The sequence below is a fragment of the Cucumis melo genome, chromosome 11 (assembly GCF_025177605.1).
Source record: "Cucumis melo cultivar AY chromosome 11, USDA_Cmelo_AY_1.0, whole genome shotgun sequence".
Lineage (NCBI taxonomy): Eukaryota > Viridiplantae > Streptophyta > Magnoliopsida > Cucurbitales > Cucurbitaceae > Cucumis > Cucumis melo.
Window position 1 is genome coordinate 12,755,810 of NC_066867.1, and position 27,031 is coordinate 12,782,840.

At 32.7% G+C, this 27,031-nt stretch overlaps 2 long non-coding RNA genes across 5 annotated transcripts; one reads left to right on the forward strand and one right to left on the reverse strand.

Annotated features, from left to right (window-relative positions):
- The first annotated feature begins 256 nt into the window (after window positions 1-256).
- LOC127144052 (uncharacterized) lies at window positions 257-1,718 on the forward strand. The gene is made up of 4 exons (XR_007815663.1): window positions 257-941; window positions 1,033-1,135; window positions 1,499-1,565; window positions 1,675-1,718. It is a non-coding gene; the product is annotated as an uncharacterized LOC127144052 (long non-coding RNA).
- A 3,034-nt stretch (window positions 1,719-4,752) lies between these two features.
- On the reverse strand, window positions 4,753-8,964 carry LOC103496022 (uncharacterized). Of its 4 annotated transcripts, none has more exons than XR_007815665.1 (9): window positions 8,704-8,964; window positions 7,285-7,339; window positions 7,125-7,176; window positions 6,791-6,859; window positions 6,601-6,656; window positions 5,943-6,000; window positions 5,683-5,840; window positions 5,504-5,573; window positions 4,753-5,116 (listed from the first exon to the last, which is right to left on the reverse strand). It is a non-coding gene; the product is annotated as an uncharacterized LOC103496022 (long non-coding RNA). The 4 variants fall into 4 exon arrangements; XR_007815666.1 differs by having other exon boundaries at window positions 6,601-6,689; XR_007815667.1 differs by lacking the exon at window positions 5,943-6,000.
- Between the last annotated feature and the right edge of the window lie 18,067 nt (window positions 8,965-27,031).

Genomic DNA, 27,031 nt, shown 5'->3' on the forward strand with positions numbered 1-27,031 from the left:
AGGGTTCTGTTTTTAATTGAATCATTATTATTTAATTTTGGTGCCTTGTTTTTCTTTTTTCTAGGTTTATTTATTTGAATGTTGTTTATTGTTTATGGATATAGGTTTTTAATGAATTGTGTGTGTATACATATTCTTTTTCTTTTTGTGTATGGTTATATTCATAGGCTCTTACGATTGAAAGTTTATGACCTCCATGGATTCAGGTAAGAAGAGATTGTATTCATCTTCACTTAACCCTTTTTCTTGTCTTGGAAATTGGTGGGATATTTTGAATCTTTTGTGGAACGCTTCTGGTTTGATGTTGAATGTGACTAAAATCTTGCTTATTGGTTTTAATATGAGTAAGGAGGGAGTTGAAGAATGCATAGAGGAGTTTCAATGTAAATTATAAACATTTCTAATTAGTTACCTTGGTTTTTCTTTAGGCTGGCATCACTAAAGAAAAGCTAAGTAGATGGTTTTGATAGATAGACATAATGATAGATCGCAAAAAAGAGGTCTATAGTTATGATTGTTGAGATAATGATAGTGAATTTTGGAATGTAGGCCTTAGATGGAGCTCTTTTTGACCGAGTTAATTAGTTGGATGGCTTTAGTAGATAGAAACAATACAGTGCATATGGGGGAAGGAGTGGAAAAAAATTTATGGTCATTAGAGGGATCTGGAAGTGTAGAGGCTAATTTCTTTTTAACTTAGTCATTTTTGTTGTTTGTTGAATGTCCGTTGTTCTTTTAGTGGTTATGTTAAGAAGTTTCCACGTCTGGTCGTACTTATATTTTGAAAATTGATAATTAGTGAGACTTTGTATCTTCTCCTACATATTAGATGGGAGGTAGTAAAGCATTGTAAGGAGTTTTCACCGGCTCTTGTGATGAGGCAACTTCTTGGGCTGGATGTTGGTAGTGTTCTTGAAGTCACTAATTGCTTTTCCTTCCCGGTATGATGAGACAGTTTTTTTTTTTTAATGGTTCAAGGTTTTTGTTTTCTACTTTGAATTTCTATTTAATTTATTAACATGAATCTGTTAGACTCGGAGGAGGATGAGGAGATTGAATTCGATGGTGCTAATTACCAGCTTGAAATGATGAGATGCTTGAGAGAAGTCAATGTTAACAACAACGCTATTGGATGGTAAGCTTAGTTTTATGATACTGCATATTTATGGAAAACTTGGAATTATTAATTAGGTAATATTGTGCATGTGTATATAAGGATTAAAAAATTTACCCCAGCACTTTGGTTAGCGTTGGTTAATTTGGTTTGAGTAAAGACATACTTTTGCGAATTTGAGGTATTTAAATGTAGACTTGATGCTTCTTTTGGGTTTTCTTTTGCCTAGGTTCATGAATGCAAAAGAAGTATACTGCTTTTTGTGCTCGACAATATAAGTTAATTATTAACTTATATTGAATGACATTATTGATAAATAGGTTGAAACTAATTTCTTCCCATTATTTATTTGCAGTGGTTGACATTTTAATTAATCATATTCAGGTACCAGTCAACCTTCTTAGATTTATATTAGATTGTAGAGCTGATTGAGACACTTATGAATTATCAGGTATTGATTTAGTCATTCTCTACTTTTATATTTTTCTTCATAGAATTCTTCATAGAATTATCAGGTATTAGTTTAGCCAGGTATTGGTTTAGTCATTTTCTATTTTCAGCCATCTCGAAGACGATGAGGACGACTTTTTTGGCTCTAAAAAGGTATTTCTACCTTATATTCACCTGATTTAATAGTTCTTTGTTTTAAGGATGACTGATTTGCTAGTTTAATTCCTCGCTCTTCTATACACATCATGATGTCCTATGAAGTCTGATAGTTTGATAAATTTTGAATGTAAATATCTTGTCATTTATTGATATTACAGTTCTTTTTTTGTTAAATAGGTCTTGACTTCTATTTGAATGTACTTGTACTTTTATCAGGAAAATGATGATCTGGAATCAACAGTTTGCAAGTCTTTTTGCTTCTATCAAGAAAAATAAGTTGAAGATTGAGAAGACGTTTAAGATTTCTTATTTAAGTTTTGTATTAGGTTTGTTCTCAAATGATTTTTTTTTTCCTTTATAAACAAAATTGTAATGCATAGAAGATATTATATGCATAGTTCCTATGGTAATTCTTCTTTTAATAATGTGATTATGAAATGTTAATGAGGCCAAATGGTTTTAAGACATACCCACCTTTTATATTGTTATTAATAGCTCTACAAAAACAGTTATTAAAAGTCAATGACTTTTTGCTACGACAACTTTCATAAAACGCTACCAAAAATTGTACATTGGAAAAACACTATTGAAACATTTTATAGAACTTTTCCAACCAATAAAAAACGCTATCAAAATGTTTTGATAGAGTTTTTCTCACATTATAAAAAGCATTTATAGCATCATACTTGTGCTATCACTAGGGACATATTATAGCGTTTTGCATAACGGTGAAAAAACGCTATGAAAAATCATGGACTTTCAATAACATCGGTTACGACAACATTTTGAAAATTTTATCGAAAATCAACGATAGCTTTTTTTTTTATGCTATTGTAACTGATATTTCTTGTAGTGGGTGGTATACAATAACTATACAGTGTAATGTAAAAGTATGTATATGTAATTAATCTAATATCTACACTAGAGATTCTGTCAAAGGTGGTATAAATAGAGAATGAATTAACCTGCGTTAAGAAGGTTTGAAGGAAGATCTTTGCTTCTTAAGCGGTTAAGCTACGCAATAGTCCTTGATGAGATAGAGATCAATTAATCATCTTCTAATTAAGGCCAACACCTCTTAGTGCCTCAGTGCCTTAAATGGCACTTGCTCACCTCTAGAATGCAAATGATAAAGCTTAAGTAAGTGATATCTATCTAGAAGTGGTTACTTATAAGACCCATATTATCTCTCCTTTAAGGATGACAACCTCTTCAAGCCAAGTTACCAAACTTGTTCTCATTTCGGAACATACAAATGACGGAGGTTTAATCGCCAAGGTGGAGTTTGTCTCTAAACTCCCTTTTGCGCGTGTTAGCTATGTCCTTGTTACTTACTGTTGAGTTTTGTTGAACTATCTTCTGCAAGAGGGCTTCAATTTTATTTCTACATCTGTTAAAGAAAAAAATCAAATCAGTTACAAACTAATTTTGTTACAACAAAAAGTTATCTTCAACAAATTAACAAATTAAAAGTCTTGTAATCTTGAGAAGAAAATTTACAGAATAAATACAAGGAGTTGTAGTATGAAAATAAGTTCATTTTTGTCTTGAATCTACTTGTAAGAAAGAATGTTGAATAAAAGGATTCTTACCTTTGAAGAGTGGATGTAGGCTAAGAGCTAAACCACTATAAAACACCATCTTGTTCACTTTTCTCATCCCTTCATCTTCAATCAAGAAACCCCTTTGAAACCCTATTTTCTTTCTCCCTTTCTCTCTCGATGAACATGCACAAAAAGAAAGGAAAACAATGAATAAAGCGAAATTTGACAGCTTGCAAGGAGTGTAAAGGAGAGAAAAAACTAAAGGGTAAAAAGGTAACTTTCTTACCCTTTCACAAGTCTCAAGATAACTTTTACAAGAAAGAGAAATTTTCTTTTCCAAGACATACTCTCTCAAGTAATTAGCAACAAATGCTTGCCAAGCAGTGGCGTAAAACTTAACTAAGGCAATAAACCTTATAAGTTGGACTTCTTATCAAGAACTTATCACAAGCCTATATTACCTATTGTTAGGATTTATGTCCTATAACTCATAGATATTAAATATAATTCATTAACAATTATTAATAAAGTGTTATTATTATAATTTCAATAAGTGTTATTGATTATATTATTAGTTTTGTCTTAATAACCTAAATTCAATAAACTAATATTCTAAGATGTTTGATGAGTCTTCAATAGTTTGTAGAGACATACAAGGATCAATGTTCGAGATATAGCTTAAAGGATCTATAGTATAGGGATAAGGTTGGATACCTTATCTTGGTAATAGTATGGATACGACTCATTTGGTATTTGATACAAACGTAATGATCCAACGCATTCGAGTACATAACATGCAAGTGAGAGTATCCTATGCAATGAGTTTGCATAAGACCAGAACACGAAATAGTAACCACTAGATGTAACTCCATTAACTAGTTAGGTTTCTATTTCATTAAGATGACCAACGTAACATAGTCTTAATTCTAAGTGTATTATGAACTCCTGTTCGTGAGGGATTGTCCTTTGATTTGTACGGGTGAGAGTAACCAGATTACTGACTTAATATGCTTATCACTACAAGAAATATCAGTTACGATAGCATCAAAAAACGCTATTGTTAATTTTCGATAGCATTTTCGAAATGTTGTTGTAGCCGATGTTATTGAAAGTCCATGACTTTTCATAGCGTTTTTTCACCGCTATGCAAAATTCTATAATATGTCTCCAGCGGTAACATAAATATGATGTTATAAATACTTTTTATAACGTAAGAGAAAACGCTATCAAAACATTTTGATAGCATTTCTTATTGCGTTAGAAAATCACTATAAAATGTTTCAATAGCGTTTTTAATAACATTGAAAAAATGTTGTAAAATTTTTTTTGTAGCATTTTATGAATGTTGTCGTTGCAAAATGTCATTGACTTTTAATAGCAGTTTTTGTAGAGCTATTAATAACAATATAAAAGGTAGGTATGTATTAAAACCATTTAGCCTCATTAACATTTCATAATCACATTATTAAAAGAAGAATTACCACAGAACTATAAATATAATATCTCATTGAATAATATGCATTACAATTTTGTCTATAAAGGAAAAAAAAATCCTTTGAGAACAAGCCTAAACAAGAACCAACGATCCTGTTTTATAGAACTCAATACATTACAACAAAACTGATAAACTGAACAAGAGAAGAATCAAAGTGAAAAAAATTGATCATGGCGGCTTCAGTAAGTTTGGTCGATTATTAGATTCATAAAGCTCTAAAAACTCACCACCATTGCCAGGATTATGCAAGAACTCATCAAAAGTCACACAACTTCCTGTTCAGTTATGCCCTCTAGCGATCTTAATCTTTATATGTTTCGGCAATCTCAACTTATGTTTCTCTTCTTCCTTTCACTATCGAATGTTAAAAAATCACAACAAAGTTAAAAAGAAAAGTAAATATCTTTTTTATTCTCTAAGTAGCCAAGTAAGCTAAAAAAACAAAGAGAAAAAAATGTAACATACACATTGATTCATTACTAACATACTCCAAAAACTTAGAAAAATATAGTCCATATAGCCACTGAGACTACTGTGTAACGACATAAAATAGAACTTATAACAGAAACAGAGTTTCTGAATTTTCAAAAACTGATGGCCATAAATTTAAAGTGCCTAAGCTAGGACCCATCTAACAAGGAATTCATCTGCAACAAATGAGATATGTAATGCATATGATATGTATGGTGTCAAGAAAGTCTTGCACTTGTCCAAAAAAGAAAGAAAAAAAGCCTTGCTCACCTCAAGTTCTAATCCCTTTGAAAAAGGATGACAAGATTTGAAAGAGATCATGTGGGTTATCAACATGCACCTGTTAATACATAACACGCCATATAGTATTACTCTTCGTTATATCATGATTTTACACACAAAAAAAAAGAGTGCAGAAAAGATAGGTAAAAAGAAAAAAAAAACCATACCCAATGACTGGCATCCTCAAGAATGTGCATTTCAACCCCACCTCCCTCTTCAACAACCAATTCCTCTACAACATGAATTATCTGAATGTCTTCAAGTGCCCAACAATGCAAGCTTCTTTCCGCTTTCAAGGAATTGATATGCATATCACGTGGAACATCTTCCACAATTTTCCAACAAAACAATTGTATGAGATTGCAATACTACTATTTGAAAGGGAAAAAAATATTTTGATAACCAAAATGTATCTAAAGTCACTAACATAAATTTGTCTCTTCATAGGACTGATACATTTCAACAATTCAACAAATGGAATCCATCTGCAACAATAGGCCAATAACATTATCATTTGGAAAGTCGATACTTCAACCAAAAACTCTGATATTCAAAGGGGCTTATGCTTTTTCCCAGCTAAAAATGAGATCATCAACTCACCATCATAATGAATTTCCCGCTTTCCAAATAACTAGTAAGACACAATTGTCTTTCCAATAAATGGGGTTCTTGAGCTAACCTAGACGCTTAATGACGCATAGGAATATAACTACCTATATTAATCTATTTTAGTTAGTTAAAAAATTGACATTCCCTTACCTGTTCAAATGAACTCAATGTTTTTGAAACATTATATCTTCAAATTATTGCTACAAGAACGTTAAATGTAATTGAGAACCAACTCTACCGAAAGTAAAATTGATCATACTAGTATACAAAGGTAACATCAACAAAGTAATAATCACCATTAACATCAACAGAGTAATAGTCACCATCACCATTAAAAAAACTAACATTACAATGACAAATAAGTAAAGACTAAAAAAAATTATCTTAATCAATAATATGCAAATATTCACATTTATGCACAAATAAAAATCCATGAACTTTAAAAAATAATAGTGCTTGAGAGATTAAGAACTTACCTTAACTAGGAGCTTTTCAAAAAGATAAAGATTCTTCAACCGAAACTTCAATGTCACTAATCCAGCGCGATCAATGGTAAGAGATTTAGCTTTTAGATCCAAGTCGATATTAGTTATAATTGAGGGACAGAGCTACAATCAAAACACAACAAAAGTATCAAGGTTGCAAGTTATAAAATAATTTTTTTACCTTGGCTTTCTTTTCCAACTCAACCACAAGGTTTTCTTTCTCTTCTGACGTCTCCTCTATTTGAGAAACCTGAAAAGAAAAACTCTAAGGCTTTAAATTCAAGTCCAATCATGATATCTAAAAGAATGATACAAAATAAGTTGCAGAACTTCCACAAAACTCAACATGTGTATTTATTTGGGACCTATATGCACATATAATTTGAAGTAAATTTCAGATCAAGAGTACTAAATTATGCTAATCCACATTGAAATTTTTCTGAAAAGTTTCCCAACAATTTCTAAACGAGTCTCTCTCTTCTACATGGAAAAAAAAAATACTGAAGGAAACAAACCTCTTTTCTAAGTTCTTCCAATTTTTGTGTTGATATCTTCAGTTTCCTTTAACTACAACACAAACAATAGGATTAAAAGTTGCATTAAATGCTTATTAGTAAGTTGTAACCTTTTGATATAGAAAATGTAAAAAGTGAAAAATGGTAAGCAGTAGCATACTTCATCAATAGAATCAGACGAAAGATCCGAAGCAGTTTGACCTTCAATTGAAACACTGAAAACAAAATTCATAATAGCAATCATATAATCAACCAAAAGGTCATTCCATTTTCTCATCTTTTTTATGGAACAGGAGGCACTGAAAAGAGAAGACAAAGTAGCAATCATATAATCATAACCAAAAAGTGACTCTTCCATCCTTTGTATGAAACAGAAGAGAACATTTGCCATTTTCCTCTTCTTTTACTTTTTACTTATCAATTCATTTTTTTTTCCCTTTTTCAACAGGAAACACTTTCATTATTTGAATGAAACAATACAAAATAAAACCCATCCAAATGGGATTTACAAAAGATTCCTCCAATTTGTAAAGGAAAATTTTAAGTTGTACTCGTTAACAGGGAACCACTTTCTTTGGAATAGAGAATTATACAATACAAATACGAAAGTAACGGGTAAATGGTGTGTACATTTGGGGAAAAGAAAAACAAAAGATGGTTCTAAAATTAAACAAGACTATATGCAAGCACAAGCACAAAATTTCGTATGCAAGGTTTGGTGATTATTCCAAACCAAAACTCAACCACACAAAAGTTGACAAAATGTCCCTACCACCACCATTATTAAATCAATTTGATTGCTCTCCAAAACCCAAGCCCATTATAATTGCCTCCACACAAAACATTGAAACAAATTTTGAAAGATATTGGACATTAGTATTCCCATTGTGCATCTTTCATGTCTTTTCCCTCTTCAATATTCCCTAAGCAATATATAATCTTTCTCAACTCTCTTTTTTTACATGAGAAATGGTTTAGATTATTGTACTATTCATCTCCTCTCTCTCCCCCACTGAGGCAATTATTAGACCAAAACAATGCAACAATAACCCGTTGGAAGACATAAAAGAGAGATTAAACATAACGTATCCCAGATTCAAAATAAAACAAATATCAGAACATACACATATACGATTTTGAAAATCCACGTCCAACAGTTATTCTGAAGCAGCGCACCTTCAATAATTTTTCCCTTCCCCACCTTCCTTTTCATTTTTGTTTTACATAGTAGAAATCAATTAGAGCCACTGAGTGGTGGGCATAGAAGGTAAAAGAACCATATACACATCTAGCTTCTATATATACATATACATACCTAATTTCCATAAGGGTTCAAGAAAAACCATGATTGATAAAGAGAGAAGTCTTGGGAATAATCAACATCGACTGAAAGGTTTTCCACAAACATCTTTGCCAATACTCAACATTAACCGAAAGGTTTTCCACAAACATCGAACAACTAAAGACAAAATAACCTACTAATATATTCATCACAAACATCAAACAACCACAAATAGAAAGAAGATGAACGAGTCAAAGAATAGACAAATTAGGGTGACAAAAAGACGATGGAGCATACCAGATGATCAAGACGGATTGATCTTTCGAAAGAGCCCTTCGCGTCAACTTATGCTACTATACCTTATTATTTTGTGATAGGAAGGGGACATAGAGAAATAATAGATGGAGCTTGGAAATGAAGATGATGGACGAAAGAGGACAAAGAAGATGAAGTAGGAGATTTGAGTTGTAGAAGGGAAGAGAAGAGAGCCAATGGAGAAGAGAGCCTACGGAGAAGACGACCTTTTAGGTTTTGGCTCAAAAGATTACGTTTTTCCCAAATCTTTCATACTTTTCTTTTCTTTTTCTTTTTAATAACATTTTAGTTCTTCTTTTCTTTCGTTTTTTTTAATTTTTCCCGCCCGCTTTTTTTCTTTTTTTTTTATAACATTTTATAATAGATGTTATTAAAAAATGTTATTAAAAGGCTAATTTGTTATAGTGTATCATTTTTGGGACAAGATCGAGTAGAGAGTTGGGAACATAATCACACAATATGGAATTCACTCCTTCCCGACTTTAGGATAAGTAGATGAGTGTTCTCTTAAATGGTGTCTCTGAGACTTGAACAAAGGGTCTTACCCTATCTATTGCAGGAGAGGGTTTTTGTTTACTGGTTGGACCATAAACAGGTTATTCATTAGAGGAGCACTGGTATTTAAGAACTAGAAGTAACCTATGGGTAAAACGGTAATTTGACCCAACTGGTGTTACAAACACTTGTAAAGCTTTGACATAAAAATACTTCAACAGTGAGAAGAGTTCAACTGTGAGTCTCTAGTGGAGTGTACACACAGTTAACAAATATTGATTAATGTGGTTAATGAGTTTAGCCAATTAATCTCATATCGTTATAGCTTTTAATTTGTAGGTGCATAAGGTCCTCTTTCTAGCTCGTAAATGGTAATAAAATTTATTTGTATTGGTTGTAATTTGAAATGTTTAAATTCACATTGAGAATTGATATAATGTATGGTGATAAATTATAATATAAAGTTTATATTTTAATTAAAATTTATTATATAAATTTAATTTTAGATATGACTCAAAATTAATTTATGAGAGAATAAAATATTTGACTGATTTCAAATATTAATTTAATGTGAATTACATTCATATTAAAACTATAAGTTAAAGTTTAATGTGCATATGATACACAAAAATTATATGTTATGAGATAAATTTATATTTGAATATGATTTAAATTTATATTAAATTAAATATAAGATATTTAATTTAGTAATTAATTAATTGGAGAATTTATTAATAGTTTAGTTTAATTTTATTTAATTAAATTTGATTAATTAAGGGATCTTTTTAAAATTATAAAAAAACAAGAAAGTATATACACTCTATAGAACAATTCCGAAAACAGAAAAAGCCTAAAGGCTCATTGTGTAAAATACCAAAAATGCGCTGTCAACCACACCGTCAACAACGCACACATAATATATTTGCTACATGATCATTTAGATTTGGTTATTTTTTTGTACACAATCGTTTAATTTGGTTACGTTTAAATTTGGTTACGTAATCGTTTAGATTTGGACCCAAACCTAATGATTTTTTTTCAAAATTTTGGTTACACAATCGTTTAGGTTTGGCTAAACGATTTTTTTTAATTCTTTTGCTACACGATCGTTTATTCTTTTTTATACAATCGTTTAGATTTGTTTACACGATCATTTAGATTCGTTTACACGATCATGTAGTTTTGGTTAAATAGTTTTTTTAATTCTTTTGGTACACGATCGATCGTTTAGATTTGTCTATCCGATGATTTTTTTACACGATCGTTTACATTTGGCTACTCCAATCTAAATGATTTTTTTTCAAGATTCTTTATACACGATATTTTAGCTTTTGCTATTTTTTGTACACGATCGTTTAGATTTGGTTACCCAAATTTAAACGACGTAAAAAAAGAATCAGAAAAGAAGAAAGATGATGGAAACAAATCGCAGTGATAAAAAAAAAGAAGTGGAAAAGAAGAAAGGCGATAGAGAGATTAAATGACGTAAAAAAAGAATCAGAAAAGAAGAAATCGCAAAAGAAAAAAGGAGAGAAAGAGAAGAAAGAGAATGAATTAGAATAAGGAGGAAGACGATGAAAGAATCGCAGCGAGGAAAATAAGAAAAGTAGAATTGCAAACCTGGAATATTTAAAAAATGGCTAATTTCATGGGCTTTGTTACATGGGCCATAAATAGTTTGGTGTTTTGTTACATTTATGAAAGATTCCCTTGAATTAAATTAATTAAATTCAAACTATAGGTTATGTGAGAGATATTCATTTGAATATGATTTAAATGAAATATTAATTAAATGTGATTGAATTAAGGGGTCTTTTAAAAAATATAAAAAAGCGACAAAGTATTTACATTGTATAGAACAATTCCGAAAATGGAAAAAGCCTAGAGGCCCAACGTGTAAAATAAAAAAATGTCCCGTCAACAATGTGTGTAATATATTTGGTAACACGATTTGGTACACGATCGTTTATATTTGTTTTTTCAATAATATCGTTTAATTTGTTACACGATTGTTTAGATTTAGCTAAACGAATGATCGTGTAAACGATCGTTTAGATTTGGCTACCCCAAATCTAAACAATTGTTTTCAAAATTTGGTATACGATCGTTTCGACTTGGTTACACGATCGTTTAGATTTGGCTACACGATCGTTTAGATTTGGCTACAAGATCGTTTAGATTTGGCTACACAATCGTTTAAATTTGGCTACACTATCATTTAGATTTGATTACCCCAAATTTAAACGATTTTTTTTTTAAATTTGGTATAAACGATTTTTTCAATATTTTTTATACACAATCTTTTAGTTTTGGTTACCCTAATTTAAATGCTTAACCAATATTTCAAGATTCTTATACATCATCAGATTTGGTTACCTAATTTAAACGTAAAAAAAGAAAAGAAGAACGACGATACGATGCATGCCGCGAATGAAAAAAAAAAAAGGAAAAAGAAGGAAGAATGACATACACGCATCTAAAAAAGAGAGAAGAACAAGAATAACGATATAAAGAAATAGATTTGGTTACCCAAATATAAAAATAAAAAAAAATGGAAGAAATCGCAGAAAGACTACAGAGGAAGACGATAAAAAAATCGCAAGGAGAAAAAGATGGAAGGGAAAACCTGGAATATTTAAAAAATGGCTAACTTTATGGGTTTTGTTACATGGGCCGTAAATATTTCACTAGTTTGTTATATTTAGGAAAGTTTCCCTTGAATTAATTATTAACTTAATTAATTAATTAATTAATTAATTTAATATTAATTTATTAAATTAGTAGGGAACGTGGGTGGTTTTCCCACATTCCCATTTTCTCTCAACTTCCCTTTCTTTAGACTGAAGAAGAGGGAGATATTGATACATAAGACGATAGACAAAAGAGTTATGTGGTAAAAAATTATGGATACTAGCCTTCTCTCTAAAATTCTCTGTAACAAATTCTCTTCCAATTTTGGTTCCCATAAACAAAAATCTCAACTAAGAGAATAGAGAGTTCTCCAAGTGGCGATGCTCTAAATTTGGTGAATTGTAGATCCAAAGTTATCAACGAGAGTAAGTTTCTTCCTCTTCTCTGTATTTTTATTTCGAAAGCATGCTTAACTTTAGAATCTAGAAATTAGTTTTTGTATAATTTCATCAATGTACTGGTATTTTTACTTCCCAATTAAATTGAGCTTAATGGTTATATCATTCTTTTGCTGTGTAAGGGCTCTTATCACTTCACCTATAACACTTTTGAAAAATGAATAGTACAGACATGATGGACTGAAAAATGCATAAACTTGCAATGTATTAAAGAATGTAGGCCTTCGGCCATTGTACAATATGAACTCATACATTACAATGAAATACAAAATAGAAAGGAAAGAGATAAATGCTAGGCTGCAGAATGCCTAAACGTTCCTTGGCTCTTTTCGAAGTTAGGGGGAAGAAGAAGATTGTTCTTTCTCTAGTTTTCTCTAAGCTCTCACTTATAGTTGACCGGAGAAGATGGAAGAACTCTCTTAGAAGTAGAAAGACTAGTCCTTTCTGCCGACTCCAATGGAGCACTCTAGGTTTTGGTCCATTCAGATCAGGCACTATACATGGTGGGGATGAAGTCCTTTTATAGGCTACTTTTGGTCGAAAACTTCAATTCTTCTGATCAGGTTAGCGCCAATTGCAGCCTTTGTCAAGTCACATCAACTCCAACTGCCATTCTTGTCTGCTAATGAATCCTTATCGCATCCTGATGTGCTTCCTCACCTCGACATTTTTGTGCATCGGGAATCCTCCGCTTCTTGTAGTATTCGCATAGCACGCGCTCCTCTGCGATTCACTATCTTTCTTCTTTAATTTTGTTTATAAACATGTGATAAAACATTGAGAATTTTGCTCAGCAAAAATGATTGTTTTGTTTAGATATTTGCAGATGACAGATTAGCATTTAATGAATTAAGCAAAACTGTAAAAAAGGTTGGACGGAGTTCAAAGGAAAGTTTGGTTTTTGAGCCTCTTTGTGATGAGGTACTTCTAATTTCTTTCCATTTCGATGACTCATCAATCAAATGAATGAGTATCAGAGAATTATTATTCTATTAATACCTTTCATGCAAAAATACTGCTCATTTGTATGAGAGTTCAAAAAGGAAGAGGAGCTGAAGAACGTACTAGAGATACAAAGATATTTGAGAAGTTGTCATAGTCGAAACAATTTGGTAACAGTAGACAATGACTCTTACTTGGCTCTTACTCTCAATCTTGACCTTTTCCTATGTCAGGTTCATCATCTGCCGATAGACAATGAGATAGGATACAAGGACTTACCTAGTGGGTTGAATGGGTTTTCTATATTTTGGGGAGGTCTCGTGAGAGTAGATTTACTAAATGTCTTCATTTCACTTATTAGAACTTCTTTTTTTCATTGTCAAAAATGGTACATTTCTGGATTTAGCATTGTCATTTTTGTTAACAGGTTCAACCAGAAACATGTTTGGTTTCTTCTGTGTATGCATATAATTTTTGATCGAGTAATTTTCTGCTCGAAGCAGTGAATTTTGCCAGTCCATGAATTTTATTACTCCATGTTATGCTTTGGAATACTATGCTTTGTTACTCCATATTCTTTAGAAGTCCCTTTTTCATTGAAAGTTCAGTTTTTCATTTATCGAAGAAGAAAATACCAATTTAGAGGATCAAAGGTATGTGAATAGTTATTGAAATAGTTATAGTGTATTTTGTGCAAGTATAATATTAAACCGACTAGTTTGTAATTGCATTTGTAGTGTTTTTTGTATCGTTTTGCATATTTGTTTGTAACTCAATGAGACTTTCTGATGACTTTGTACTTGCAGAGACATATCGACACAAATGCAGATATTATTGTTTCATGCATACCCATGGATGATAGGTACGCATCTATTTTAGTCCTTCTTTTCATAGATAAAGTACATGGAAACCATAATCTTATTCTTTATTTCCTTAATTTAGTAATTTTCTTGAACTTCTTTTGTTTTCTCTCCTTTTTATTTCTTGGTTGATGTAATTACGCATATATATTATTCTGTTTTTAGATCATTTTTTCAATTGTTTGTGAATTATGATGGGATTGTGAAGATCATTTTTTCAATCGTTGTTATTGGTTTATGATTAATTAGGACTAATGACTGTTGCTTTGTGGATATTTGTACCATTTCATTTATCTTTATACTAAGCTCTGAATGTTATTGGTTTTTGAATCAGAGATGTTTAACTGTTTCTTTGTCCGTTGTGGGTGTTTGCGCTATTTCTTGTCTTTATAACAAGTCTTATTCTAAGCTATAATCATCATTTTCTTTTCTTACTAGGCTTTGTAAGAATCTATTGGAGCAGTGAAGCCATATTTGCGACAATTGATTGATTTATAGGCCTTTTTGTAGGTTTGGTAGACAAATTTTGGTTCAAATGTACTTATTTAAATAGCTTATTCATTGCTTCATTGTACAAATATTTTACGAACAATTGTACATATATTAAAGTATATATATTAAAGTGTTATATGTTCACCATTTCTTTCCATATGGGTGTGTTGTATACTACTTTGTGATTGTATTGGTGTGTGTAATGGCAGGGCGACAAGAAAAATAGGACTCAATTAAAAATAGGGCAAGAATGGTAGGTGAAACGACGACAGTTAATAAAAGTCATAAATGACAAATAATGGCATTTAATATCTGTCAAACAAGATTAATAATGACACTTATTTTCTGTCATAAAATATAAACAATGACAATTATTTTCTATCATAAAATATAAATAATGACAGTTATTATTTGTCAAAAAATCTAAATAATGACATTTATAATCTGTCATAAAATAAAGAATTCGTGACATTTATTCTTTGTGATGAAAAACACATGTCGTGATAGTTTTGTACAACAGTCATAAAATACTTTCTATGAAAGCCGCATTAATGACTACAAATAAAGACATATGCAAGTTGTATTATCTTGTATTTATGAATTTGCTATAGAAGCTACGCATTTTAACCGTTTTATCTTGCTCTTTGACTCCATTATTCTACCTAAAAGGTCATGATAATTTATATTTCTACCCGGTGGAACCGTCTCCACCTTTTATCTCTTTCTATTTTTGCAAAGAAAATCTTAAGAAATCATGATGTTTAGAGACAACACTTCCAAAGCATTAGGCGACATTAACAAGAGACCAAATACTCATAACGGCTCAAAGATGTTGGCCATCCAAAATGCAACCAAATAAGAGATGGCTTTATTTTAGTCAACAAACCAACCTTTAATTAGGTTAAACTATAACAGTAGGCATTCTTTTCTTATCTTAGAATGAGTGGTTACTCATGATAGAGTGGAGAAACCACTTTAAATCCCTTTGCTAACGGTTGATTTAGTTGACCCAAAATGTTAAAAGTCCTCAGTCGTTTTCAAGAAGTGCACCGCTTTCGGGATATAAGGCATTGCAGGCTCAATCTTTGAACTTTCCCTTACTGTAGGTATTCCATGATAATTTCCCATAACACCACTTAAATCCTTTTCGTCTACAATTAAATCCCATATCAAGTTCTAGCTAAGATCTGTGACATTGTCGAAACGAAGAGAGTAAACCAAACGACATTAACAGTAAGCAAAACCTCTTCAAGCTCAAGGAAAGGATTTCCTTACTCTTAAACTAAATTGAAGGAGGTGAAAAAACAATCTATCGTAGAACATACAAGCAAATACATCTAAACCCACTACCTACCAGGTAAATAACCATCCAAATTTTCTTAACCGTAACTCTAATGAAGGAAAGAGAAAAAATACCAGCAAAACAAAATGGTAAATCCCAATCTGCCGAAATAAAGTAATAAAGAAGGAGAAGAAGAAGGGAAATGATGAAAGAGAAAAGTGGAAAAACTAACATCATTGAGGGCTAGGGCCATCAGCAGACTTGAGGGAATCGAAGTCCAACCCAGCAAGGCGGGTGTTTCGATCAGACTCCTCTTGAAATCCACGACCCTTAATCATCTTTGGACCACCAGGATGCGAAGAAGATGCGCCGCTGGTTATAATGGATTTGAGCTTAAGAAATGGAGCTTGTGGGGAGGCATCGGCTTCGACGGCTCCATCCTCATCCATGAGGTAATCATCCTTATGCTTAAAGTTGATAGCCTCTACATCAGCGCTCGCCATGGGTAAGCAAATGTTGCTCAGAGCTCCTGGTTGGTTCTTCAAAAATGGCATGGGAAAATGGAAGGGAAGAAGAAAGAAGATGGGAGAAACGGTAGGGCTTTTGCGGATCGAAACCAATTTTTTTAGATTTTTCCTTTTCTTTTCTTTTTGATATATTTATTTGTTTGTGGCTTAACTGTAATCCGTGACCTACTGAGGGTGGCGACTAGCGAGGCAAAGGAGATTAAACACAAATAGATCAAAGATGAATTTGAGGGAAAACAAAAATTAAATATATGTTTTTACTTCATTTTAATTATATTTGATTAAAAAAACAAAACTTTGGATGGCACATTAAAAGTTATCAACTTTTGACATTTTAAGCCATCCAGAAAAAATAGATACCACCGGTTGATGTTTTTAAAATATCAACAAATGTGCTAGCGTAAAAGTTTTCTGAAAATTCGTCCACACCCGCCACTAGTAGAAAAATGGCCTACAATGACAGTTAAATGCTGTCATAAAAGGTTTTCGTGACAGTTTTTTGCAGTCATTGATGCGGCAATCATGAAAAGTATTTTATGACAGTTGTATAAACTGTCACGAAATGTTGTTTCAATGACATATAATACCTGTCACGAAAGAACTTTTTTTATGACTGATTATAACTGTCATTATTTAGTTACGATGACAGTTAATAACTATCACAGTTTACATATTATGACAGGGTATAACTGTCATTATTTATTTTCGATGACAGTTAATAACTATCATTGTTTATATTTGATGACAACTTATAACTGTCATAGTTTACATTTTATGACGGAAGATAACTGTCATTGTTAATATTCTATGACTGGTATTAAATGTCATTTATCATTTATGACACTGTTTAACTGTAATCATTTTACTTACCATGACTTTATTTAACTGTCAATAATACTTTTTCGATGACAGTTTTATTTTTCAATTTAAATGTAATAGTTGTGTTTTTAGTCACTTTTTTCAAAAGCCCTATTTCTTATTGAATTCTGTATTTGTTGTCGCCCTGCCATTACACCTACCATTACATACATACCAATACAATAACAAATGAAAAAGGGTAAACGCTTTAATAGAAAGAAACACACTTACTAATATTGCTTTAATTGTTAGTACAAATGTTTTATGGTACGAACAAACTATTTTAAATAATTACATTTAAATAAAAAAGTTTCCTACCAAACCTATAAAAAAAGGCTATACATCAACTAATTGGGCTATCCATGGTTTCATTGCTCCAATTGATTGTGGCAAAACCTAATAAGAAAAGAAAAGGAAAAAAAAAAATTCAACAAGACAACACATTCACCCACATAAACACATCACATTCACTTCATGATGAACAACACACTTCAACAACATAGAACACATACACACTTCAAATATGTTTACCTATTCAACCATAACATGATTCAGTACATACCTTATAGAATGCCATAGAATTCCCTTTTGCCTTGTTAAGACCTTTGTCAACCTAGCAAAACCAAAAAGAACACACTTCAAGATCAACAACACACTTCAAGATCAACAACACTTCTTTATCTACAACACTTTTTTATGAACAACACACTTCAACAATAATTACATACACACTTCAAGATCAACAACATTTCAAGATCAACAATACTTCTTTATCTACAACACTCTTTTATCAACAACACACTTCAACAATAATTACATACACACTTCAACATCAACAACACACTTCAAGATCAACAACACTTCTTTATATACAACACTCTTTTATCAACAACACACTTCAACAATAATTACATACACACTTCAAGATCAACAACACTTCTTTACCTACAACACTCTTTTATCAACAACACACTTCAACAATAATTACATACACACTTCAACATCAACAACACACTTCAAGATCAACAACACTTCTTTATCTACAACACTCTTTTATCAACAACACACTTCAAAAATAATTACATACACACTTCAACATCAACAACACACTTCAAGATCAACAACACTTCTTTATATACAACACTCTTTTATCAACAACACACTTCAACAATAATTACATACACACTTCTAGATCAACAACACACTTCTTTATCTACAACACACTTCAACAATAATTACATACACACTTCAAGATCAACAACACGCTTCAACAAAGTACAAAGTACAAAAGGAGAGAAAACCAACCTATTGAAGTGTTGGGATTTGAAGTACAAGAGGATAGAAAACGAACCTATTGATTGAACGATGCACTAGAACAAAGTACAAAAGGATATACTAAATCAATGGAGATAATTTGATGAACTTAAAAAACTGCATTTTAGTACATTCTAAGATAACCTTATCTCATTGATATTGAACATGACAGTTGTATTTTCCTCCAGCACTGTATTTTTCATGGTAGCTCAAACACAAAAATATGTGACAAAATATATGACAAAATATGTGCAAAGTATATTGCAAAATATGTGACAAAATGTGTAACAAAATATCTTATCCTAAGCACAATGTACGTGCTTCCCTACAAACTCAGCCCACTCAGACCTTATACAATCAATGTCATCTTGTGTGTATGCACGAGGTGAATCTTTCATCTGTAGACAATAAAGTGGTTCTAAATGAGTTTCATTTACAAAAAAATATATATGCACGCTAGTTTTATAACTGTTATGCTTACTATCTGTATAATAGAAGTACTCGTTGACATTATGATGTCACGCATGAACCGCATCACGTAATAACCACATTCTACTACTCCTGATTGCTTAGGACACTGGAGATACACATACAAATGAGTTAACCTATGTTAGAAATATGAATTAGTTTACAACCCATAGCAACATAGATATTCACATACCTTCACGACCCTTCAAACAAGTTTTTTCTTATTCATTATGTTGAACGACCTACAGAATAATATTGGAGTTTGAACTACTTAAAATATTATCTCATTAAGAAAAAAGGAAGTAAAGGTAAAAGTAAGTATGACATACCTTTCAACTACTTCGGTTACATCTGGGTCAATACGGTTTTTCAAAGGGTCTATCCAAAAGGCAGCACCCTTCATAAGGTTTATTACAACTAATGTCCAATGATTCCTAAATATATGTGTCAAACAATAATACTACATCTTAGACTACTGTAAGCCCAATTTCTATCAATAACTTTAGGTTATGAACATACTCGAAATTGTAAGGAATCAGTAAGAGTTGATCGTAATCTGTTCCAAGTAATCGTGCAGTCAACAATTGGGCTCGTTCTTCTTTAGAACTTCTACAACTAATCGACCCAACATCAACAAACTTGTATAGATTCAAAGTTCTTGATGATTCCATACGTGTGTATAGATACCTACGAACGCATTACAAATACATTGAAAAAAGATAAATATCAAACAAACTTATAAAGAGTAACACTGTAATAACATATCTTACATTATGTACGCATCAAGGCAAGCGGTAGCTATTGGTCGCATAGATGTGAAATCCTTCAACGACTCTATCATTATGCAACATTTTCTTCGGACCCCAAATACGTCATGTGGTGTGGTGATTTGAATTGCTGATCCCATATGTTCAACCATTCGAAGTAAGAACCGTAGTGCAACTGGAGCATTTTGAATTGGTGTCGGTGCGAATGTGCTCATATCCTTAGTAAATTCTCCATAATCCATCTACAAAAGATATTGCAATTAGGGTTAATACAAAATGCGACATGTATATCCTTCAATGAAAGTTTCATTACCGACAAGATCACGTGGCCACAATATGTGTGAACTAACTTCCTGGGACATTTTGTACATCTCTTGCTCTGATGGAATGGGAATTGCACAATCCCCATCCACCACGACATCTACTGCCACTTTAACATTGTCACCTTCTACATCTGAATCAATTATGGTCCCCCATGCAACGACATGATCTTTCATTTCAAACGCCAACTTGCACGGGGTTCCAACCTATTTAGAAGACATTGTCAAATATGTATACCTCACAAAAGTTTAATTAATAAATCAATTACTTTAGATTCACTAACCTTCATTTTCTCTAACGTCACACCTTCAACCTTCTTATCATCCTTCGCTATGTTGACCTTTACGATTGAATTGTTAGGACAGTATACACATAGAACATGTAACCTTATGGATTAAAGGTCTCTAGAAAAACATACCTTGATGTCTTCATTAAATTCAACAACATCCTCTACGTCTTTTTCTGATTCTAAATCATTTGATAAATCTTCCAAATCGTTCACATTTTCAGCCCCTTCAATGAATGATTTTTCTTTAGAACCCATACCTTGTTCTTCTTTTGAGTTGCCTACGCAATCATCATTCTCTTTCATTTTCAACAATTCCTCCTCCAATTCTTTTATTCTTTTCACCATTCGATCGTGTTCTTTAGAAGTGGCCTTGTCATCCTCTTTTTCATTTGTTTTTTGTTGTGTTGCGGTATGGAAGTACTTTTTCTTTGTGACATACTTCCCCACACTGCGAAGTATTCCAGGACGATCCTTACCACCCAAAGCCCTTGTTAGAATATCCTCTTCACCGAAAGCATTAGTCGTATTTTGTGTCGCTACAAGTTCATCCTACAAAATTGCAAAGAATGGAAATTAGTACTTGCTTATACCAAAAAAAAAGTTCAAAAAATCCAAGTACTTACTATAAGATTCACCACTTCCTTCGTCTCTTCATCCGGAATTTGTCCCTTACGATCCATTCTAGCTTGTTTCTAAACTATGGATCGATCAATTTGATCCGATGACGATGCTTTCTATTTATAGTTAAAACACGAAGCGAATGTTAAAGAATGTGGTAAAAGAGTAACTATAACACAATAAGCTATTTAGAATTATATATAATCCTACAACAGCTTAAAGGAAATCAATTTACCAACTCCTCCATAAGATTTGCATACCCCTTTCTAGAGGTTATGTGGTTGTACTTACGTTTCTTCCGCTTCTCCTTCCCATTTTCACTCTTTTTCTTTACATTTCATTATACAAATTTAATCAATTACCATGTGAAGCCTATAAAATTGCAATTCAAATTTAAAGAAGGATAGGAAGCATTATACTTACTTTGAAGTCTTCCTTCAACCGAGATGCAACAAACTCAGTCCAATGTTGTTGATCTATGAAAGAGTACTCATTCCGCGAAAATTTTAGTTTTTCAACATCATCCAAAAATGGCAAGACATATGTTGTCGTCAATCTGTACTTGAATTGACGAAAGCATACGCCAGCGTTCTGGATGATAGTCTTCTTTGATCGAGGGTCTACCACAAATCCGGCCTACATAATATTCACATGTTACATAGCAAAATAAATGGATAGTGTACCAAAGTTCAAATGTTCATGGCAATTGTTACCTCTATTGGTTCAAATATTTTGTCCTTTATTTCCTTTGGCACCGTAGGCCAATCAAAGTATATAATGGGAACATGGAACTGCACAGTCGTTCCTATGAAACTCTTCAGTTTCGTTGCATTTTGACCAATTGCTTGACCCAACTCGTTGTACTGAATCACTAGTTTTTAACCCTTACTCCTAGCACGAGTTATTTCCTTCATTTCAGTTAGACCACGTTTTCTTTTTTGTGTACTACTTTCTCCTTTTTCCTTAGGTGGAGCAACATCCTGTGAATTAACCATATCTACGATACTGATCTAATAGTAAAAGAAGAAACGATTAGTAATAACCATAATTACAGTACTAACGGAAAAGTACGAAAAATAATTAGATTCGAAATAGAACACATAATACTTTAGCAAATTGTTCTTTTAAACGCTAACATCATGATTAACTCATACTAACAATAATACAACACATACTACTTCAAATATGACAAATAAAAGACTTAATATTGTTCAAAGTTGTAAAAAAAGTCTCCAACATGAAATAAGTTTGCTTCATAACAGTACGATTCGTACCTCCAACTGTCTTTTTATCCTGCAAATTAAGAACGACCATCATTATCATTAAACATAACCAGGACATCCAAAGAGAGTTTAATTACTTTACATACGTATGAAAGTCAAGTGGTAACCCATGTGCCTTCACAGTCAAATCTAGTGTATGCATCCCCACTTTCATCAATGTCACTAGTTGAATTCCATTTTGAGACTGGAGGGTAGTGCGGTAACATATCTCCAAGGTCATCATTTGCACATTTGTACGGAAAGTCTTTTTATGGTGGCCTTACAACAACCGACCATCTTGGATCAACAGGATCTGAGACATAAAAGACTTGTTGTCCGTGTGTGGCAATAATGAAGGAATCTGAAGAATGTCCAATTCGGCTAAGGTCAACCAACGTGAAATGAAGATCGTCTATTCGAACACCATTCTTATTTTCAACCCATTTGCATTTGAAAAGAACAATATTGAACGTATTGTAACAAACTTCCCAAATGTCTTCAATGATCCCATAGAAAGACATGTCACCAATCATTGGATTTTTGTCCTTCGCACTAGACACTTGCATTGTCGTTGCCACTAACATAATCCCACTATTTTGAACAGTTCGATGGTCATCACGGGACTTAGTGTGGTAAGAACATCCGTTAACCATATACCCTTCATACGTCATTACACCACAATTGGGGCCATGTGCAAGCCATCGTATTGTGTTGGAGACTAGCTTTCCTTCATGTAATTCACACATCACCTATTAAAAAAAAGAGTTATATGTTGGGACGGGTAAACAATAATAATAAAACAACATGGATGATTTGAAGTTTTCATTCACCTTATCTCGTATCCATGCACTGAATGATCGATTATGTTCAACTTGTAGCCACTGTTCATTTTTTGCTCTTCTTGGGTTTTCAATTTTGAGATGGTTCATATGTTCTCTACAATATAGGTAATAAATATAAATTATGTGTTCTTAAGGATAATTTAATGGTGTTAGTGTATGATAATAAGAAATCATACTCTATATATGGATGTACTTCTTCAGTGTTCTGTAAAATGTGAAGATGTGCTTGCTTCAGTTTTTGCATATCAGGGCGGACATAGGTTCCCGCTGACAACGGCCTATCGGTTTGTTTCTCTTCCCTTGAATTTAGTGATCCAAGACCAATTTCATCTAATCCATAAAGGAAGTCCGAACAGAAGTGAACAGCCTCTTCACATACTTGTGCTTCTGCAATGCATCCTTCAGGTCGATTTCTATTACGAACAAAACTTTTCAACACTTTCATGTATCTTTCAAATGGGTACATCCACCGCAAATATACAGGACCACAAAGTTTTACTTCTATCACAAGATGAACAACCAAATGAACCATAATTGTGAAAAAAGAGGGTGGAAAATACTTCTCAAGATTACATAAAGTCATAACTATATCTTCTTGCAATGCATCAAGCTCTGATACGGAGAAACTTTTAGCACAAATCGCATTGAAGAAAAAACATAGTCTACTTATAGTGTATCTCACATTCTTCGGTAGGATTGAACGTATTGCAATTGGAAGCAATTGTTGCATTAAAACGTGACAGTCATGCGATTTAAGGCCATTAAGTTTTAAGTCATTCAAAGAGACAAGACTTCTATTATTTGATGAATATCCTTCTGGAACTTTAATTTCAGCCAAAGTCTTATAAAACCAATACTTCTCTTCTCTTGACAATGTATAACATGCTGCAGGTATGTAAGTTCTATTATCTGTAACAATTGGTGCCAATTCTGGTCTTATATTCATCTCCACTAGATCAAGTCTACTATTCATCCCATCTTTACTTTTGTCTGGTAAATCAAGCAATGTTCCTACTATATTCATGCATACATTCTTCTCAATATGCATTACGTCCAGACAATGTCGTACATGCAAGTTCTTCCAATATGGTAGTTCGAAAAATTCTGATTTTCTTTTCCAGTAGTCATTGCCATCTTCGTTGTTATTCTTGCCACACTTCTTTCCAGAAGAAAAAATCATTTCTTTGAGTTTAAAGTAGATGGCCTCTCCTGACAAGGGTTGTGGAGGCTTTCCATGCTCTTGCTTACCTCAAAATTCTTTTTCTGTAATCTATAAGGATGATATCTTGGCAAATATTTTCTGTGTCCCATGTATACATTTTTTTCCATGTTGTAATCTGATTGAAGTAGTCTCTTCTCCATATATTGGACAAGCCTTAAAACCTTTGACAGTACACCCACATAAATTACCATATGCAGGGAAATATTCTTCTTTATACGCATCAAAACACCAAACCCCTTCTTCCCATAAAATTTTGAGATCATCAATTAAGGGTGCTAAATAGGTGTTGATATCATATCCCGGTTGCTTCGGACCTGATATTAACATTGTCAACATCAAATGTTTCCTTCTCATACACAACCATGGTGGAAGATTGTATATTGTAGTAATAACTGGCCAACAACTATAGTTCGACGATAAACTCCAAATGGGTTAATTCCATCAGTCGACAAACCTAAACGAAGATTTCTTGGTTCGGATCCAAATGTTGGCCACATGTGATCTATCAACCTCCATGATGGAGTGTCGGCCGGATGTCTCATAATACCATCGATTTTTCTATCCATCGCATGCCAACGCAAGTTCTTAGCATTCTCTACGTTCTTAAACATTCTTATAAATCTTGGAGCTATTTGAAAATACCACATCTGCTTGGCAGCAACTCCACTGTTTTCCTTTGTTGAGTTTTTATTGATCTTCCACCTTGACAAACTACACTTAAGACACTTTGTCGAGTTTGCATACTCTTTTCTATACAAACAACAATCATTAGGACATGCATCAATTTTTTGGTAACTGAGTCCTAAGGCACCTAGTGTTTTCTTCGCTTCGTATAAAGAAGTTGGTATTTCGTTGTTGTCAGGTAGGAGATCACTTATTATGGACAACAATTCGGAGAAGCTAGTGTTACTCCAACCTTATGTAACCTTTAAGTTGTATAGTCTCACGAGAGCTGACAACTTAGTGAATTTCTTACATCCTGGATATAAGGATTTCTTTGCATCATCAAACATAGTATCAAATGTGTTGGATGTATTACAAGATCCATCATGAGCAGATTGCAACATGTTTACTGTATTAATCAAATCGTCATGTTCATATTTTTCATTGACTATATTTTCCATTTTACTGGTAACGGTCTCTAAGTTCAAATCTTCACCATGTCAGAACCATATCTTGTAACTTTTATCAATTCCAATGATATCGAACTATTGAGACATCCTTAAGTAAACGATTCCCGCATTTCAGACATGGACATCTTATCGAATTAGAACCTTTGGCATGAGACAAACCAAATTGAATAAAACTTTCAACTCCTACATCATATTCTCTAGACATCCTATTTTCCATCATCCATGATTTGTCCATTCTGTAGATGTTACAAACACCAAATCTTCTATAATTTCCCTTTACACAAACCTGGGTTACAAAAGAGATGGATGACAATTGTAGAAGCATGTCCAAGTCAAAGATTCATTAATGTATGACAAGGGTAAATATACATAAATATTAAAACAAATAAGGAAATAATAAATTTAGCCTAAATTGAGAATAATTTACAACTCATAATTCGTGTATGGTAAGAAGCCCAAAATAAAATATAAACGGATGAAAATTAATTATATATGTGTGTTATAATCTCCCCACCTTAAAAACTAGCTTTAGTCTTGAATTATTTTTTCCAAGTTTATTATTGAGTTACTTAGTAACCTACAAATAAACCGTAACCTTAACAATTTCGCTTTATGAAAAACTCTTAATATTTTCAATAGTTTTTTTTAGATCAATTTGTGCAAAGATTTGCTAACAACATTTCTTAACAATAATGCACCAAACACAATGCACACCTCAAATAAAACTAGTGATGATCATGTTAACCAATAAGTCACTTAACTATAGTATTTCATATCTATAAAGATCCAATATATCTTTGGTGCAATCTTCCTTTTATTAGGAAAACATACAACTCCTTTTATAGTTGCAATTGAAGAAAGCATGTGATCGCCAAAACAAACTTTAAACTAATGACCCAACAAACTTTAAACTAATGACCGAACAAACATTGTTCCAAGTAGATCCTCAATTTAGGACACTAATAACGTTTCCCACTATCGACTCCAAATTAAAATAACCCAACACCATTAACTATAAACATCGATAAACGTCACACTCATGAAACTAACATTAGGACATATGTTCTCTTGTGTCTTCTCTATTTTCACCCTATGCCTCTTAACTAATTCGTAATCAATATTAGTGATACATTAGATTCACAAATTTCATAAACTATAAACTCATCCTTACATTAACCTAGAAAAATTTACATTGTAATTTAATTGGGTATTAAATCGATTCTAGAACCTTATGAAATTCGAGATGGATATTATATATCAGTTAAAAAGAAATCGATTAGAACCTAGGCACGCAAAAGATTCGAAGCTGCGCGGATGACGGGTCGACTCAGTGCGTTGGCTGGGTACGCGGATCACGGCTGAACTGGGTGCGTCGGGCGTCGGCAATCTGGACTGGGTGCGTCGGTCGTGGCTGGGTGCGTCGACCGTGGTGGGTGCGTCGGTCGTGGTGGGTGTCGGGCGTCAGGCGTCGGCTGAAGGTCGGTGTGCGGGCAAAGGCGAAAGCTGTTGGTCGGGCGTCGGACGAAGCA